At 37.6% G+C, this 19,610-nt stretch overlaps 1 pseudogene; it reads right to left on the bottom strand.

The window, feature by feature from the left end:
• Nucleotides 1–18,057: 18,057 nt before the first annotated feature.
• Nucleotides 18,058–18,505, bottom strand: LOC132538689 (ferritin light chain-like; annotated as a pseudogene).
• Nucleotides 18,506–19,610: the final 1,105 nt, after the last annotated feature.

The raw sequence follows: 19,610 nt of genomic DNA, 5'->3' as shown, positions 1-19,610 counted from the left end.
ACATGTATAAAATTTCTCAGTTTTCTGCAAAACATTCTAACCCTCCTCCTAATTCCTCCCCACCATCATGCATCAGGACCTGAGTATCTCCTTTCCCCTGGAGTTCTTTACTTTGGAGTAATACAGCAAACCCTGTCTAAGTTCTGCTTTGTGTCTCCTCTTCTGTTTTTGCTCGCCCCCCCCCCCCCCATGGCCCTGCCTTCACTTCCTTTCTAATCATACCTCCTCCTATTACTACTGTTACTACTTCCTAGTGTCTTTCCTTTTTTCCTCTTCTCTCTCAGTGTCTGGATTCCTCTGGTGTTTTCCAGATTTGCTTCTCCATATTTGGTAGCAAATTTCCAGATCTGGTAGCAAATTCTCTACTTCCTTGTGGAACTGGAATTCACAGCCCTCTTATATTATCTCCCCCAATCATTTACTTTCCTAGGAATATGTACCAAAGTTCTTTTTCGGGTGCAGAAAGTGGGAGTTCTGACTTTTATAATTGCTTTTCCAGTGAGCGTGGATGTTGGCAGATTGATCCATACCCCCAGCCAGTTTCTTTCTTTCCCTAGTGAGGTAGGGGTCTGAAAGGGTGAGGTTCTGGGACACATTGGTGAAGTCTTCTGCCTAGAGAAATTAGGATGAATCAAAGTAGCATCTGTAACTTCATGATGAAAGGCAATAAAATACAAAGCAAGACAAAATGTTTAATAAATAGGAACCAAAAAGTAGTAATGAAGCAGATGAGAATAGGGACCTTAGTGTGGAAAGAAGCTAGGAAATCTATTCTAAATTTGTTCAGAGGTGGGGGGTATGACTTGAGTAACTTTGCCAAGCTCTACTTTTTATTTGATATTTTCCCAGAACATCTGATCAACCTTTCACTAAAATCCTAGGATACAAACTTTTTCTAATATTTTAGTACTAACAAGTTGTCTGGAATCATGATATATTTGTTTCGTATAGGTTAAGATATTGTTTATCCCATTATAACAGAAACTCATTGGCTATATGAACCATATTTACAAAGACAGGGGCTCACACATAACAGACACTCCATAAATGTCTTTACAATTAAAGTAGAAATGAGTCCTTAAATATTGTGTTCTCATGACATGTTGAAGAGTAGGAAAAAGAAATTCTATCCATGTTCTATGCCATACTAGCAACTTAGACCTTGTTTTTAAAAGGGCAATGTTATAAATGTGGATAATACAGACATATGACTCTACTAATAAAATCCCTTCTCCTCTCTCCTCAAAGGCTTAAGAAGAGACAAACAACACATGGAGGAGATAAAATTAGAGAGAATTACAAAGCATAAGTGCACAGGTGCTTGTTTGTATTATTTCAATTTGCACATGTCATCCTTATGTTTGTCACCTCCCCTTCAGATGAACCAAGCATAACTGCAAATTGTGGCTGGTTGTGAAGCCACACATTTCTATGGAGTGTACATTGTAAGAAATCAATCTGTTTCTCTCTAAGTGGCTACACTAGGAATACACTGCTAATTTTAATTGTGATGTGATTACTTAATACATATCAACATTCTTTTAAGCAATATTTTAATTCAAATTCTACTAAATATTTCTTGTTTTTATAGTGTTTTCTTGCTGTTGACATAAAACGGTTACCCAGTGGGGTGACAACCTATCGGATTTAAGACTCATTTTTATTTTTAAATTTTATTTGTTATTAATAGTTTTGTTTCTAGATTGTAAGATTACAATGTATATAGTCCCACACCACACCCACCACCATAGTTTAGTATCCCCACCCTTTTACCTCCCAAAGAAAACCACCAGAGTTCTCATAAAAGATTCACTTTTAAAAGACTTTCAACTCCATAAGAAAATTACACATCCTCTAGGAATCTTGACAATTATAATTATACTGCCAATAATCCTAATAACATTTCCTGAACTCTTGCTAGGTGCCAAGTTCTATACTAAGTATTATTTGAAGATTTCCTCATTTCACCCTCAAAAATTTCTGTGACACTGATGCTATATCACTCTTTAGTGCAATGAGATAGACACAAGGAAGTAAAAAAAAGTTACTCAATGTGGTCTATCATCTTTGAGCTTGTTCAAAAGAAAATTTTCAGACTCTTAAGGCAATTCCAAATATATTTCTCACGTGTCTTTGTACGAGGCACCATTCAGAGAATGTTTATAGCTTTGTGTGAATCTTCTATCAAGGAAACAATCATCATTTGTATGCATAAGTATTTCAACTTTTGCTAAAAAAAAAAAAAAAAAAGGTTCGTGAGTTTCAAGTCTCCCTTTTGGGTTTCTTTTCTTTTTATGAATCACCACAGAGTTTAGTGTATACTCTTAAAGAAGGTGGAGTCAATCAGTGTTCATATTTCTTGTCTAATAACACACAAGCCAATTCGTAAAGGCTTGAGTTTCAGTAATGACTGTGTTTCCATGAAAAGCCATTTTTTCCCTTTGAACTTTAATATATAATGAAAAGAAGCATCATGGAAGAAATATATTTTGGCCCAGCAAGTGAAGAGAAAGCTGTCCTCAATTTTCTGGTAAAAGTGGATATGGTTACATAGGTCAGAAGCAGGAAAGTAGAGCTAGTTACTAAAGCCTCTCTTTTTGTAATGGTTGAGATCTCTGCGTTCTTTCAGGTCAAATTTCTTGCTTTGCTTTTGGTCTTGGCCTTCTTTGTCTGGTGCCGCATCTTACATATACACCAGGAAAATATTTGATGATGGACTAATCCATCTGTTCTTTACACTAAATGAATATACAAAATTCAAGTTACTCTCAAACTATAACTTGGCAATCATTTTATTGACAAAAATATGCAGATTATTATGCATTAAATAAATTTGTAAATTCTTACTTCAAGGCCACTTATGACTACAAATTCTCACACTCCAGCCTTCCATAGTTAGATGCTTAAATATTGTGTTGGCTACTTTTTGAAGTGAGTAGAGATGAGCTAATCCCTATTATTTCTCCATGTATATAGAAAAAATATTCAAATAATAAGTCTCACTGAAACTTCTCATTCAATTACTCTAAGCCTGGGGAATAGTAACTCTTAAGATATGAAAATTTGAAAATAGAAATTACTATTTACTTGTAATACTGAAAACCAAAAGAAAAAAAAAAAAAGAACACCTAACAAATAGCCTGCAGGTCAAACCAAACCAACCATCCAAAGGATTCTATCCTCCCACTCCTCAACTCTTAGCCTGAGACTTTTTTATTTATTCTTATTTATTTTTAAATTTTATTATCTTTATTTATTGGACAGAGCCAGAGATCAAGAGAGGTGGGGGAGATAAAGAGGGAGAGAGACAGAGAGACACCTGCAGACCTGCTTCACCACTCATGAAGCATTTTCCCTGTAGGTGGGGACCAGGGACACGAACCAAATCCTTGCACACTGTCATGTGTGTGCTTAACCAGATGCACCACTGCCTGGCAGTGACTTTTTTATTTTTTATTATTTATTTATTCCCTTTTGTTGCCCTTGTTTTATTGTTGTTGTTATTGTTGTTGTTGTTGGATAAGACAGAAAGAAATGTAGAGAGGAGGGGAAGACAGAGGGAAGGAGAGAAAGATAACCTGCAGCCCTGGTCACCACTTGTGAAGTGACTCCCCTGCAGGTGGGGAGACAGGCGGTGGCTCAAACCAGAATCCTTACACTGATCCTTGCATTTCATGCCATCTGCAATTAACCTGCTGTGATACTGCCCAACTCCCAGCTTGGGACTTTCAGTAGCTTAGATACAGCAAGGCAGATTCAGATGGCTCCCCTCTGAGTTATTTTTTTGTTTATTTATTTTTTATTGTATTAGTGATTTAATATTGATTTATGAAATTACCTTCCAGACACCAAGTTTCAGATGCTACCATGATTCCACTCTGACTGCTCTTGGCATGCAACCTCACCAGTGTGTACTGGAACCTTGCCTCTCGAGAGCTCTAGCCAACTAGGGAAAGATATAAACAGATATAAACTGGGATATAAATCAACCTGCCAACACCCAAGTCCAGTGGAGAAGCAATTTCAGAAGCTGGAACTTTTACTTTCTGCACACCCAAAACAATCTTGATCCATACTCCCAGTGGGGGAGAAGTGATAAGAGGAAGAGCATAAGAGGGCTCTCTCTCAGCACCCAGAGAAAGAGGAGGAAAAGGAGAGGGACATTTGGATGTAATAATGGTGTCACGAGTGGCTGGAGGGAAGAGAGGAGTGGACCTGGAAGAAAAAAGGGGCAATTATGTTCAGATGTAGACAGATAGTTGTAGAAATGATGGTTGACCCATGTCTACAACCTTAGGAGAACTGTGGTGGCTTGTACTGGGGAGACTAGAGATTCAGAACTCTGGTAGTGGGAATAGTACGGAATTATTCCCCTGTTGACATGTAATTTCTTAAATCACTTTGGTGCCATACCCCAAACTCAGTCAGATTCTGCTTTGAGTTTCTCTTTCTGTTCTTCTTTCTCAGCTTAGGTTTATGAGTGGGATCATCTCATACTCATCTTTGTCTATCTGACTTAACTCACTTAGCATAATTCCTTCTAGCTCCCTCCAGGATGGGTTAGAGAAGGTGGGTTCATTGTTCTTAATAACTGCATAGTATTCCATTGTGTAAATATAACAAAGCTTTCTCATCCATCATTCATCTGTTCTTGAGCAACTGATTTGCTTCCAAGTTTTAGTTTTAGGTGTACATGTATCTTTTTGGTTGGCTATAGAGTCCTTATAATATATCTCTAGGAGAAGAATTACTGGGCCATATGGAATCCGGTCCATGTCTAGCCTTGTGAGATTTCTCCAGACTGCTCTCCACAGAGGCTGGACCAATTTACATTCCTACCAGCAGTGCAGAAGGGTTTCTTTGTCCCCACAGCTTCTTCAGCATTTGTTGATGCTGTCAATTTTGATGTATGCCATTCTCACAGGAGTGAGGTGGTATCTCAATGTTGTCTTTATTTGCATTTCTCTGACAACCAGTGACCTGGAGCATTTTTTCATGTGTTTTTAGCCTTTTGGATCTCTTCTGTAGTGAATGTTCTGTTCCTATCTTCTTCCCATTTTTGGATGGGGTCATTTGCTTTTTTGGTACTATGTTTGCTGAACTCTTTGTATATTTTGGTTATTAGCCTCTTGTCATATGTATGGCATGTGAAGATCTTCTCCCATTCTGTGAAGGGACTCTTTGTTTGTGTGATAGTTTCTTTGGCTGTGCAGAAGCGTTTCAATTTGATGTAGTCCCATTGATTTGTTTCTGCTTTAGTCTTCCTTGCAGTTGGGTGTGTATCATCAAAGATGTTCTTGAGGTTTAGGTGGGAAAATGTTCCATCAATGTTTTCTTCTAAGTATTTGACAATTTCTGGTCTAACATCCAAGCCCTTGATCCATTTGTAATTGACTTTTGTTTCTGGTGAGATAAAGTGGTTCCATTTCATTCTTCCTCATGTTTAATCCCACTTTTCCCAGCACCATTTTTTGAAGAAAGTCTCCTTCCTCTATTTAATACTTTGGACCCCTTTATCAAAGATTAGATGTCCATAGGTGTGGGGGATCTTCTTTATTTTTAACATGTGTTTCTTTAGCTCAGACTCAAAAATGGTGTGTCTCAGCTGTAATTGTTTCAATTTAGTGCCAGATGTTCCCAAATATGGACTTTTATTCCCATTTCTGACCATGACCCAAGTGTGTCTGTACTCGCCTGTGGCTTGATGAGTGTCTGAAGAAATCCTGGTTGTATTTTTGGGTGACTGTCATTGCTTTTCTTAGTTGGGTAGGGAGAGCTAAACATGGATGCTGGTACTTCATAGTAACACTTCCAAAAGTCCTCCAGGATTGATCTTTTGATCTTTGAAGGTGGGGAATTGGTACCAAATATTTGTTCCCACTGGGAAGGGAACATGTAAACAGCCAACATAGTTTTATTTAAATGACAACTCTTGTTAGTTGAGTGTCTTAGTATACATGACTTTTCTGAATATTTATTCTTAGTATAACATATGCATTTTTCCTTCATAGTGTCTTTTCAAACTTTATTTTAAATAGCTACATAAAATCTGCCTAATGATTCATTATAACTTCTTTAATTTTTCCCTTCTTGCCTATTTAGATAAATTCTCTTCTTTTTGTAGTTGAAAATATTGCTGTGATGAACATTTTAGTAAAGAAAATTTTGGACTGTTTCCTTAGGACAGATTCCCAGAAGTAAAATTTTGGTATCACAAAATAACTACCTTTTTTCTACTTCCTAATGCATATTACCAAATTATTTTCCTAAAAAGCTGTATCAATTATAATCATAGAAACTATAGGTAAAAAATACAACTGCTATCACAACTCTCCACCATTATATTTCATATATTTTTTATTCTTATAATTTTCCAACTTAATGTTATCCTACTTTGCTTTTTAACTGTGACACATAGCATCATGTCATTTTTAGTGAATGGCATGATGGATTTGGTATATACATATATTACAAAGTGGTTAAGTTCAGTTAGCATTTATCATCACACCTAGTTGCAAAATTTGTTTGTTCTCACCACCATCCTCTATATCTCTAGGAAGTCCTTATCTTATAACTAGAAGTTTGTGCTGTTTGATCATTTGTACCCTTTTGACTCATGTTCTTCCAGTCTCCACCTTTGGTAATCACTCATATGTTCCGGGGCCTTGGGCACTACAGCTCTAGAGTATAAACTCCGTGGCTCTGTGTTGATTTTCTCTGCTTTAAAGCCTCACTAAAATGGTCTCTGTTAATGCCATAGAAAACAACCCTCATGAAAATCATGAACAGAACAAGTAGAGACCCCCTACAATAATATAATGATCCTTGTTCTAGTGGCCCAATGTGATGCAAATGAGCAAGAGTAATCTATTCAAAAAGTTTAATAGGAAATTTTTCAGAAAAATTAATTCACAAAGGTTTTTCTGAGTACAAAATATCATGGACATTATAGTCTTTTCTATTGCCTGAATATTTATATCCACTCAGAATTCAAATATAGAAACACACTAATATTTTAATGTATTATTTTTTATTTATTTATGAGAGGGGTAGGAGGAGAGAGAAAGAACCATAAATCACTCTGGTATATGTGTTACTGAGGATCAAACTCAGGACCTCATGCTTGAGAGTCTACCACTTTATCCACTGTGCTACCTCCTGGACCACCATGACAGTATTTTGAAGTGGATTTTTTGGTATTTAGATTAGGGGTCTCTTAAAAATAGGGTTATAAGCCTTATTAAAGGGAGCCCAGAGAGTCCCCTTACTCTTTCCACCATGTGAGAACATAGAGAGAAGAGTGTTGTCTATAAATTAGGCACTAAATCTTCTGTTGGGCTGACAGTAGATTTTTTAGTCTCCAGAACTCTAAGACAATATTATTTTTAATAATTACAATCTACAGCACAAACAGAAGACTTGATGCAAACCCATAGATTTTATTTTATGTTTAATATGTCCTTCCAGTGTCGTTTAGTATGTCCTTCAGGTGTTGTTTATAACCAGACGCAATTATATAATTATATTTTCTTTTTACTCCAAAGTTATCATATTTAAATGTAATTTAAATGTATTAAATATTTAAATGTATTACTATATCAATACATTGTTTCTATATTTTAAAGTTATTAGGGCTGAGAGACAGCTAGCCTGCTAGAATATACATGAGACCTTGGTCTTGAGATCCAACACTCCATGTAAACACCATTCACCATTGACTGTGGAACTCCATGGATAATGAAGTGGTATTGTGGTGTCTGTGTTTTCCTCTTCTTTCTCTACTAAAAGAAATACAGAATGAAAAACTAGGCTACTGTGGAATAAAAAATATGATAGTTTGTCTTTTGGGATAAAAATAGATGTAACTGGAGGTGATTATGCTTAGTGAAATAAGACAACAATCAGATAATTTCACTCATATGTGGAATCTAGAGATCTGATTTACATGAACTTGCCAAAACAAACAAACAAATAAACAGAAGCAAACAAATTGACTGTAAGACTTGTGAGAACAATGGTGGTTATCTTTAAGAAGTGGGAGGGTGAGATAGCAGAACTTTAGTGGTGGGTGTGCTGTGCAACTATACATTGTAATATTGCAATCTTGTAACATACTATAAATAATAAATTTTTAAAAATAAAGTATTTGTAGAGCAAAAATAAAATGAAAACATTATCACATATTCATATGAGAAGTGGAGAATATATTCTCCAGTTCTAGTTTAAGGTACAGAGGCATCTATAGACTTTTTACTTGTGGTTTTATTGGGTAAAGAGTGATTTGCAAGACAGTGGTCATATGAGTACAATTTCTTTTTTTTTTAAATTTTTTATTTAAGAAAGGATTAACGAACAAAACCATAAGGTAGGAAGGGTACAACTCCACACAGTTCCCACCACCCAATCTCCTTAACCCACACCTCCCATGATAGCTTTCCCATTCTCTATCCCTCTGGGAGCATGGACCCAGGGTCATTGAGGGTTGCAGAAGGTAGAAGGTTTGGCTTCTGTAATTGCTTCCCCGCTGAACATGGACATTGACTGGTCGGTCCATACTCCCAGTCTGCCTCTCTCTTTCCCTAGTAGGGTGTGTCTCTGGGGAAGCTGAGCTCCAGGACACATTGGTGGGGTCTTCAATCCAGGGAAGCCTGGCCAGCATCCTGGTGGCATCTGGAACCTGGTGATTGAAAAGAGAGTTAACATACGAAGCCAAACAAATTGCTGAGCAATCATGGGCCAAAGCTTGGAATAGTGGAGAGGAAGTGTTAGGGAGGTACTCACTGCAAACTCTAGTGTACTTCTGCTTTCAGGTATATATTTTGCAGTAGTTTATGGATACGTGTGAACATAAGCTCTCTCTCACAGAAACTGGTGTATATCTAGGTCTTCTTCTTCTAGCATTTGCCCTTCTTCCGTAGCCAGTCAACAGGTCAGGCTGAAAGCTGTCAGGAGCTGCTTGTTGCTGGCTTTGAAAGTGACTGGGATCCATGTGGATTCAGTCGGCTAGGAAGGATTGTCAGTTTCCCCAATGAATGGGTACTCACAGGATGCACCACCAAAAGGTCGATCCAATGCATCCCAGGTTATCCAATGCATCTAGGTTATGGGACTTTGTTAGAAGGTGAACCACCTGAGATGAAATTAGAGTGTACTATAAAAGGAAAGGTCTCACCCGAGTAATGAAGGTGAAGTGTTGTCGTTCCACACGTGAAGTCTCTGGACACAGTCTGAGGTGAAGCATGTTGAGGTGGCAACCGTTGTGTTGGTTAGGATGTGATCGGTGGATGCAATATTATTTGGTATGGATTGGGAGACGCATACGGGAAAGTGGGCCCTATCCAAGGGTTCCAAGACTGGGGGAAGTAGGGGCTCTATAGTGGAGATGTGAGGTTCCTGCTGTCTTAGGGTTCAAAAAGACAATCGATAGTTAATGTTATCATCACATTATTTGGTAATTGGGTTAACTTTGAAAAGTCCTTTTGTTATGGTTTGCTGTACGGTATCCAGTATCTTGTATATAGCTGTGCTATTGGATGCTTCTAATCTACTTGGTCTAGGCTTTTGAGAGAGTCCGCATATCAAATACATAGCCTATATATTAAAAAGATTCAGTCTGTGTTTTGAGAAACTTTGAGACATACAACTGATATTCCCCCTCTCATATTAATTAACTACTGATTTATATGTCTACATTTTGCTAGAAGTGTACATAAATACCATTCCCACCACCAAAAGACTGTGACCCATCCCTCCCACCCACTCCCACCCCCCACTGGCCCAGGAAGCTGCATGTCTACCCCTCACCACAGGGTTTTTACTTTGGTGCCCTACTTACAATTTGATCAGGTCCTGCTTTTAGTTTCCCTTTCAGATCTTTTTAGTCAGCTTCTATTGATGAGTGGGATCATCCCATACTCATCTTTATCTTTCTGACTTAGTTCACTTAACATAATTCCTTCTAGCTCTGTCCAAGATGGGTCATAGAAGGTGGGTTCATTGTTCTTGATAGCTGCATAGTATTCCATTGTGTATATATACCACAGCTTTCTCAGCCACTCATCTGTTGTTGGGCACCTTGGCTACTTCCAAGTTTTAGCTATTATGAATTGTGCTGCTATGAACATAGGACTACACACCTCTTTTTGGTTGGGTGTTATGGAGTCCTTGGGGTATAACCCCAGGAGAGGAATTACTAGATCATATGGAAGGTCCATGTCTAGCCTTCTGAGAGTTTTCCAGACTGCTCTCCACAGAGGCTGTACCAATTTACATTTCCACCAGCAATGTAAAAGGGTTCCTCTGTCCCCATATCCTACCATTTGTTGCTACTATCTTTTTTGATGTATTCCATTCATAAGAGGAGTGAGGTGATATCTTAGTGTTGTCTTAATTTGCATTTCTCTAACAATCAGTGACCTAGAGCAGTTTTTCATATGTTTGTTGGCCTTTTGGATCTCCTCTGAGGTGAATGTTTTGTTCATATCCTTTGCCCATTTTTGGATGGGGTCATTTGCTTTTTTGGTGCTAAGTTTGCTGAGCTCTTTATATATTTTGGTGATTAGTTTCTTGTCTGATGTCTGGCATGTGAAGATCTTCTCCCATTCTGTGAGGGGTCTCTCTGTTTGTTTAATAGTTTCTTTGGATGTGCAGAAGCTTTTCAATTTGATGTAGTCCCATTGGTTTGTTTATGCTTTAGTCTTCCTTGCAATTGGGTTTGATTCATCAAAGATGTCCTTGAGGTGTAGGTGGGAAAGTGTTTTACCAATGTATTCCTCTAAGTATTTGATTGTTTCTGGTCTGACATCTAGGTCTTTGATCCATTTGGAGTTGATTTTTGTTTCTGGTGAGATAAAGTGGTTCAATTTCATTCTTCTGCAAGTTTCAACCCAGTTTTCCCAGCACCATTTATTGAAGAGAGCCTCCTTTTTCCATTTAATCCTTTGGGTCCCCTTATCAAAGATTAGATGCCCGTAGGTGTTGGGATTTATTTTTGGGCTTTCAATTCTGTTCCACTGGTCTGTGTGCCTATTTTTTTCCAGTACCATGATGTTTTGATGATGATGGATTTATAATATAGTTTAAGGTCTGGGAGTATGATGCCTCCATTTCTGTTTCTTTTCCTCAAGAGGGTTTTGGCAATTCTAGGTGTTTTCAAGTTCCAGATAAATGATTGTAGTGTTTGTTCTATTCGCTTAAAGAAGCTTGGTGGAACTTTGATGGATATTGCATTAAATTTGTATATGGCTCTGGGGAGAATATTCATTTTGATGATATTTATTCTTCCAATCCATGAGCATGGGATATATTTCCATTTCTTGGTATCAGTTTCTATTTCCTTGAGTAGCGACTCATAGTTTTCAGTATACAAGTCTTTCACTTCTTTGGTCAACTTTATTCCTAGGTATTTGATTGATTTTGCTGAAACAGTAAAAGGGAGTGATTTCTGGATGTCTTCTTCTTCAGATTTAGTGTTTGCATAAAGAAATGCCACTGATTTTTGTACATTGATTTTGTAGCCTGATACCTTGCTATATTGCCTAATAACTTCCAGTAATTTTCTACTTGATTCTTTAGGTCTTTCTATGTATACTATCATATCATCTGCAAATAGTGAGAGCTTGACTTCTTCCCTTCCAATCTGTATTCCTCTGATTTCTATCTCTTGCCTGATTGCTATGGCAAGAACTTCCAATACTATGTTGAAGAGTAATGGTGACAGTGGACAGCCCTGTCTAGTCCCTGATCTGAGGCGGAATGCTTTCAGCTTCTGTCCATTGAGTATGATGTTGGCTGTAGGTTTGCTATATATAGACTCCACTATCTTGAGGAATTTCCCATCTATTCCCATTTTTTGTAGAGTTTTGAGCATGAATGGGTGTTGGATTTTGTCAAAGGCTTTCTCTGCATCTATTGAGATAATCTTGTGGTTTTTGGCTTTGCTTTTATTGATGTGGTGATTGACATTGATTGACTTACGGATGTTCAACCAGCCTTGCATTCCTGGGATGAATCCCACTTGGTCATGATGAACAATCTTTTTGATATGTTGCTGTATACAGTTGGCCAAGACCTTGTTTAATATTTTGGCATCTATGTTCATCAGAGATATTGGTCTTTAGTTTTCCTTTTTTGTTCTGTCCCTATCATCTTTTGGTATCAGGGTGATGCTGGCTTCATAGAAGGTGGAAGGGAGTATTCCTGTTTCTTCCATCTTATGGAATAGCTTAAGAAGTATAGGTATTAACTGTTTCCTGAAAGTTTTGTAGAATTCGTTTGTGAAGCCATCTGGTCCAGGACTTTTGTTGTTGGGGAGATTCTTAATAACGGTTTCAATTTCTTTGTCTGTGATTGGTGCATTTAGATTTTGTAGTTCTTCTTGGTTCACTTTTGGAAGTGCATAGGTTTCTAGGAATTATTCCATTTCTTCCAGATTCTCTAGCTTGGTGGCATATAGTTCTTTATAGAAGTTTCGCAGGATTCTCTGGATTTCTGTGGTGTCAGTTGTGATATCTCCTCCATCATTTACAATTCTATTAATTTGAGTCTTCTCTCTTTTTTGTTTGGTGAGTCTGGCTAGGGGTTTGTCAATTTTGTTTAATCTTTCAAAGAACCAACATTTGGCTTCGTTGGTCTTTTGTATGGTTCTTTTATTTTCAATGTTGTTTATTTCTGCTTGAACTTTAGTGATTTCTGTCCTTCTGTTTGCTTTAGGTTTCCTTTGTTCCTCTTCCTCTAAGTCCTTGAGGTGTGCAGTAAGGTCGCTCATTTGAGCTTCTTCTTGGTGTTTAATATGTGATTGTATGGCTATAAATTTCTCTCTCAGTACTGCTTTAATGTGTCCCAAATATTTTGATAGGTTGTGTCTTCATTTTCATTTGTTTCCAGGAACATTTGTATTTCCTTTTTGAGTGACTCTCTGACCCAGTGGTTCTTACGGTGTATGTTGTTTAGTTTCCAAATTCTGTGTCTTTTAATAATTTTCTGTTTGTTGTTAAATGTTATTTTTACTCCACTGTGGTCTGAGAAGATACTTGGGATGATTTAAATGCTCTTGAATTTATTGATGCTGTCTTTGTGGCCTAACATGTGATCTATCCTTGAGTATGTGTTATGTGGATTTGAAAAGAAGGTGTATTCCAGTTTTTTGGGGTGGAGGAGTCTGAAAATGTCCAAGAGGTCTAGTATGTCGATCTCTTCATTCAATTCTCTTGTATCTTTATTGGTTCTCTGCTTTGTTGATCTGTCTAAGTGTGACAGTGGGGTATTGAAGTCTTCCACTATTATTGTATTACTATTGATGTATTTTTGAAATTCTTTCAGTAGATGCTTAATGTATTTAGATGGTCCCTCGTTGGGTGCATAGATGTTAATAATTGTTAAGTCTTCTTGGCTGATTGATCCTCTAATCATTATGTAATGTCCTTGCCTATCTTTTATTACTTTATTTAATTTAAAATCTATCGTGTCTGAGATGAGAATGGCTGTTCCTGCCCTTTTTTGTGGTCTGTTAGCCTGTATGATAGTTTTCCATCCTTTCACTTTAAGTCTGTGTTTATCTTGTTGTGACAGATGGGAATCTTGCAAGCAGCATATGGTTGGGTTATGTTTTCTGATCCATCCCCCCACCCTGTGCCTTTTGATGGGTGAGTTTAAGCCATTGACATTTATTGATATTATGGATTTAATGTATTGTAGTGCCATTGTTCTAAAAAAAATTTTGTTTGCTCTGATATATTGGAAATATTATAATGATGTTCTTGTTTATAAGAGGTCTTTTAGTACCTCTTTCAGGGCTGGCTTGGTGATGGTTGCCTCCTTTAACTATTGTTTATCTAAGAAGGTTTTGATCCCTCCATCTAGTTTGAATGAAAGTCTAGCAGGATATATTATCCTTGGTTGAAACCCTTTTTCATTCAAGGCTCGATAGATATCTTGCCACTCCCTTCTGGCTTTTAGAGTTTGAGTGGAGAAGTCTGCAGATAATCTTATGGGTTTTCCCTTGTACGTGACTTTTTGTTTCTCTCTTGCGGCCTTTAGGACCTTTCTTTATCCTTACTTCTTCTCATTGTGACTATGATGTGTCTTGGTGTCTTCAGGTCTGGGCTGATTCTGTTTGGGACTCTCTGGGCCTCTTGAATCTTGATGTCCTTTCTGTTATTCAGGTCTGGGAATTTTTCTTCTATTATTTCCTCTAGAATGTTTGCTTCCCCTTCCTCTCTTTCTTCCTCTGGCAGGCCAATTATACGAATGTTACTTCTTTTGAGATCATCCCATATGTCTCTGTTGTTGTTTTCAGTGTCTCTCAATCTCTTTTTGAGCTCTTTCACCTCTTTATTTGTTTTCTCTAACTCATCCTCTGTCTGACTAATTCTGTTTTCTGCTTCTGTTAATCTGCTTTCCCTTGCCTCAGCTTCTTTCTTCATTACAGCTATTTCATCTTTCAGTTCTCTAATTGCCTCAAGATAATCAGTATTTTCCTAGGGGATCTCAAATGTTGTTTCCTTAATACTGCCATTCCTTTCCTCCAATGTTGTTTTCATTTCTGTGATTAATTAGTTTATTATTGCTTGCATACTTTTCTTATCTATGGTTACTTATGGCTGATTTGTTGTTTCTTCTGGGCTCTTGTCTTCATTCATTGGAGTAGCAGTTTTATTTGTTTTTGATCTACCCATTTTTTTTATTTATGTGTTTCTTTTTTTTAATGCTCTGTTGTTCCTCAGTTGTTGTGTCTTGAGTACAAGTAATACTGTACTAAATACCTTTATGACAATTGCACTCACCAACCACAGGAATTACAGTAGCAACTGAAGTAAGTATTGAAGTAGTTTAATCCTTACCAGTTAGCCAAACAATTTCTCCAATCCGTGAAAAAATAGTAACCAAATCCCAGTGAGGAAAGAGAAAAGAAAGAAAGGATAGCAAGAATAGACAGTTATTCAAATCTACTATCCTCTGTATATTCTAGGGGTAACAAGAGGGCAAAGTGAACTATAGCAGAGATACACACATAGAGAGTCCACTCTGAGTCAGATTTCTTCCCCAAAATAATTCACAAATTCAGAAGGGCAAAGAAGAAGGAAAGAAGAAGTGTATGATAAGATTAAAAAAAAGAGAGAGAGAGATAAGAGAGAGAAAAGGTAGAAGATAAGAAAAAGAGTTGTAATTAAAGAGCAGTGCAAGGAAATTCCCAAATGTGTATCAGTGAATTCAAAAACGCACCCTGTTTGGTGGTGTGGGGGATCCTGCTAGGAGCTGGTCCCCAGGGACTGCTTAGGGGGGGTGGGAAGGAGGTATGCTTGAAAATTAAAAGGAAGAAAAAAAAAGTTTGTTTTTTTTTCCCCTTTTTTCCCTACTTTAATTCTTAACCCAAATTAAGTTATAGTCACCTCCTTGGTGTCACTGCTAGGACCCCGTATTGGCTGTTCTGCTAAAGGCAGAAAATCCTACCGTTTCCAGGATATGTGTTCGGAGCTCAGCGGCTAGCAGCTTTTCAGTCCACAATCTTCCGGGACTTTTTTTTTCCCCTCCAGACTTTTTTAAAGGATTTCTCGAAAATGAAAACTAGCTCCAAGTCCTTTGATCGAATGAGAGCTGTACTCAAGAAGTCTTCGGATCCGCCCTCAGGGTCACGGTGGTCCCCAGAGACTCCCAAGAGAAAGCCCCCGAGCTACAGTGCTCCCTCTGGGTCCTCTGCCGGCCGCCCAGCAGTGCTCTGCAACCGGCCGAGTACAATTTCTTATCTTCCCATGCTATGTGTGTGCACATTTATATACACTGCAAAATATTTTGATAACTGTTACCAACAGGGACTGCTTAGACACTTAGAGGTTTCATCTGATATGTTAAAGTGCATCTATACACAACTATGATGCAGATGCTCACTCCTTTAATATTGAGCATCTTTTCACAGTTAAGCACTATTTTATTTTCAATGTCTGTAAATGTCTAGTTGCATCATTTTTCTAGTTTGCTGATCAGTGACTTTCTAATTTTTTAGAGTTCTTTCAACATTAAAAAAGTTAAGCCTCTGTCTACATATCTACATTTTTCTACCATTTCCCCCTACTTTTTTCCCCTTGATCAGAGCACTGCTCAGCTGCAATGGTATGGGATTGAGCCCGGGTCTTTGGAGTTTCAGACATGAAAGTCTTTTTGCGTATATATACCAAAGCTTTCTCAGCCACTCATCTGTTTTTGGGAACCTGGGTTGCTTCCAGGTTTTAGCTATTATGAATTGTGCTGCTATGAACATAGGAGTACACTCTTTTCGGTTGGGTGTTATGGAATCCTTAAACTACTGCAAAATATATACCTGAAAGCAGAAGTACACTAGAGTTTGCAACGAGTACCCCCCTAACACTTCCTCTCCACTATTCCAAGCTTTGGGTCCATGATTGATCAACAATTTGTTTGGTTTCGTATGTTAACTCTCTTTTCAGTCACCAGGTTCCACATGCCATCAGGATGCTGGCCAGGCTTCCCTGGACTGAAGACCCTACCAATGTGTCCTGGAGCTCCACTTCCCCAGAGACCCACCCTACTAGGGAGAGAGAGAGGCAGACTGGGAGTATGGATCGACCAGTCAACGCCCATGTTCAGTGGGGAAGCAATTACAGAAGCCGGACTTTCCACCTTCTGCAACCCACACAGCCCTGGGTTCATACTCCCAGAGGGATAGAGAATGGGAAAACTATCAAGGGAGGGGGTGGGATATGGAGATTGGGTGGTGGGAATTGTGTGGAGTTGTACCCCTTCTATCCTATGATTTGTTAATTTATCCTTTCTTAAATAAAAAATAAATTAAAAAAAAAAGAAAGTATTTTTGCATATCCACTAACCTATGTCCCCTGCCCTTCCTAGAATTTTTTTTTTCCTTTGGGCCTTTCTTAGGATACTTTTGTCATGCAGTGGTTCTTTTAAATATAGTTATAATATAATTGTATTCTAGGGTGGGTAGTGGAGTACTTGGTTGAATGCATTAGTTACAATGCACAAAGACCTAGGTTCGATCTCTTGGTCCCACCTGCAGGGGGAAAGCTTCATGAGTGGTAAAGCAGTGCTGCAGGTGTCTCTGTCTCTCTCCCTATCACCCTCTTCCCTCTCTCAATTTCTGGCTGTCTTTATCCATTAAATAAATAAATAAATTATGTATGTATGCATATTTTTATTAATATTTCCTTGTAATTTTTTCTAAGTTGTAAAAAATTTCCAGGGCACTACTCAGCTCTGTTGTTGTGCTGTCCCTGGAAGCTTTCACTTGAAAGTCCTATAAGCTATGCTAATTCCCTGGACCTCTCTGTTGACTTTTATGACTTTAAAAATATCATAATGGAGAAGCTCATTCCAAATTAAAAATTAAAAAGAAAGTTTCTTTACATTTTTATTAACTCTAATAGCTTAATTTTTCATTGACATCTTTCACCCATTTTAAATCTATTGTAGTCATTTGTTGGTAGTTCATATAATATAAACTTTTTTTCTAGATGGAAATTCTCTTCTAACATCCTTAATCTGACATTCATTTTTATTATATATTATGCTTTCATATTGATTAGGGCTATTTCAGTATCTTCTGCTCCATTTGTCTATTTAGTCATGACCTGAGCCTCACAATTTGAATCAGTATTACTTTGTAATGTATTTTAATAAATTGCTTATCCTCAAAAATATATTGACTATTTCCATTATTTCACAAGAGATGTAAAATCAGTTTATCTGGTTTTAAAGAGAAGACTATTTATATATTGCAATGAAAAATGTTGACATATTGTAAAGTAATATTATAGATGATAGTATTAATTTATAAACTAATATTTTTACTATGTCTCTAGTTTAGAAAATAGTATACCTTTTATTAATTCAATCTCCTTTTGTACACTCCAACAGTTGTTAAATTAAATTTCTTTCTTTTCATTTTTAGTTTTTGAGTCAAGATCTCATACAGGTAGGATTTCTCCTCCTCTAGGCTGCTTTTTTCATCTGGAGAGAGAGGAAGAGAGAGTGGACTTACCAGTTGGGCCCCTTGAAAGCTGCTGGGCTCTGGAATTTCCTAATCGTGCCTACAGGTAAGCCTTTGGAAGACCTACTGGCTCAGCTCATTCAACCCTGAGGACCCTCCAGTCTGTGGACGTGGTAGCCCATCTTCCTGGTAATTTTCACCTCCTTGTGTAAGGAGTGTCTCTCCAGGAAGACACAGAGATGAGGATCTGTGCTGGCAAAACCCAGGGAATAAAAATCCAGAAGGTTTGGTTCATGTTCTTTATCCTGAGACAGCTTCTTCATGTTCTGGAAAAGGGTGCACATCTTCCGGAGATGCTCTAAACCCTCATGTTTCTCATGGGACAATTTGCAGAAGTTTCTTGCCTTCCAGAACCACTTCATCACATTTAAAATAGAAACCAAGGGGCAGGTAAGAATAGGAGGCCAGCATATGCAGATCGATCAGGTGGTTGACAGCAGCCTCCACCTCAGAGGAGTAGTTCTGACATGTTTGGGAGCTCATGGTTGGTCTTCATGCAGAAAGGAGCTAGGTTCAAGAAGTAGTTTTGGTTGGTCCCAGAATAAAATGGTACAGCAGATGGTTCGGCAGGTTGCATCTGGAAAAAGTTTGGAGGTTAGTAGGAGTCTGGTAGTAGGGTTGTCCCTGGGTCTATGCCACCCAAGCACTGTTTAAGCATGAGACAGATCCTTAGGACCACTGAATGCACCGCTAAAAATGAAAAGATTCAAACTGAATTTCATAGCAAAACTCAATTTCAAGTGTAAAGGAGAAACACCACAAATAAGGATATAAATGGTTTTAAAATAGTAGGATGAACAAAAAGTTTCCTTAGGAAAATAAATTAAAAGGCTGAAAATATCTCTGATTCTAATATTAATTTGAGGTAAGATGGGATTTAACTGTTTAAATAATTTCAGCGTCTAATGTTATAGGATGCAATTTATAAGGAAAATATTAACTACAAGTACTTATCTATAATTAACATGCCATCATGATTAGTGTAGCAGAAATAACATAAAATATAGAGAAAGAGAAGCAACATAGAGGAAATAAACAAGTTAGGATAATGAAGACCAATATAACACATATAATATGGAAGGTAAGACTCACACGTACAACTGCTGGCTGGGTTTATACTCTTTATAATGCCCATGGGATATATAAGATATACTTAGTATCTCATATTAGCTGGATATCATCTCAGTAAAGTCCCAAATTAGAAACACTTTCTAATCAAAGTCAAAATTTTTTGATCACCATCCAATAAAACCGTTGATTTATATGTAAAGCAAAGACAGAGTTATCGGTTATATATATTATTTTGCTCTGTGGATTTTTGTCGGTATGATTTTTCTGCTCCAGGCAGATTGCTATTCCTCTCAATTTCAGACAGAAATAGAGAAAATAGGAAAAGGGCACGAGGAGAGACACAACACAGTGGCACCCCTACACTATTCATGATGCTTCCTCTGGTGCTTTGCATGAAGCTGATGCCATATGTTGCCAAAGGCTTGTTCATTCTACTGAATGAATTGTCTCCTGTTCTTCTATAGATGATTTTTTTTAATTGGAGGATTAATGATTTACAGCATCCTTGTACACTTGG

The sequence above is a fragment of the Erinaceus europaeus genome, chromosome 5 (assembly GCF_950295315.1).
Source record: "Erinaceus europaeus chromosome 5, mEriEur2.1, whole genome shotgun sequence".
NCBI classification, from domain to species: Eukaryota; Metazoa; Chordata; class Mammalia; order Eulipotyphla; family Erinaceidae; genus Erinaceus; species Erinaceus europaeus.
This window is presented reverse-complemented; position numbering and strand designations above follow the sequence as displayed.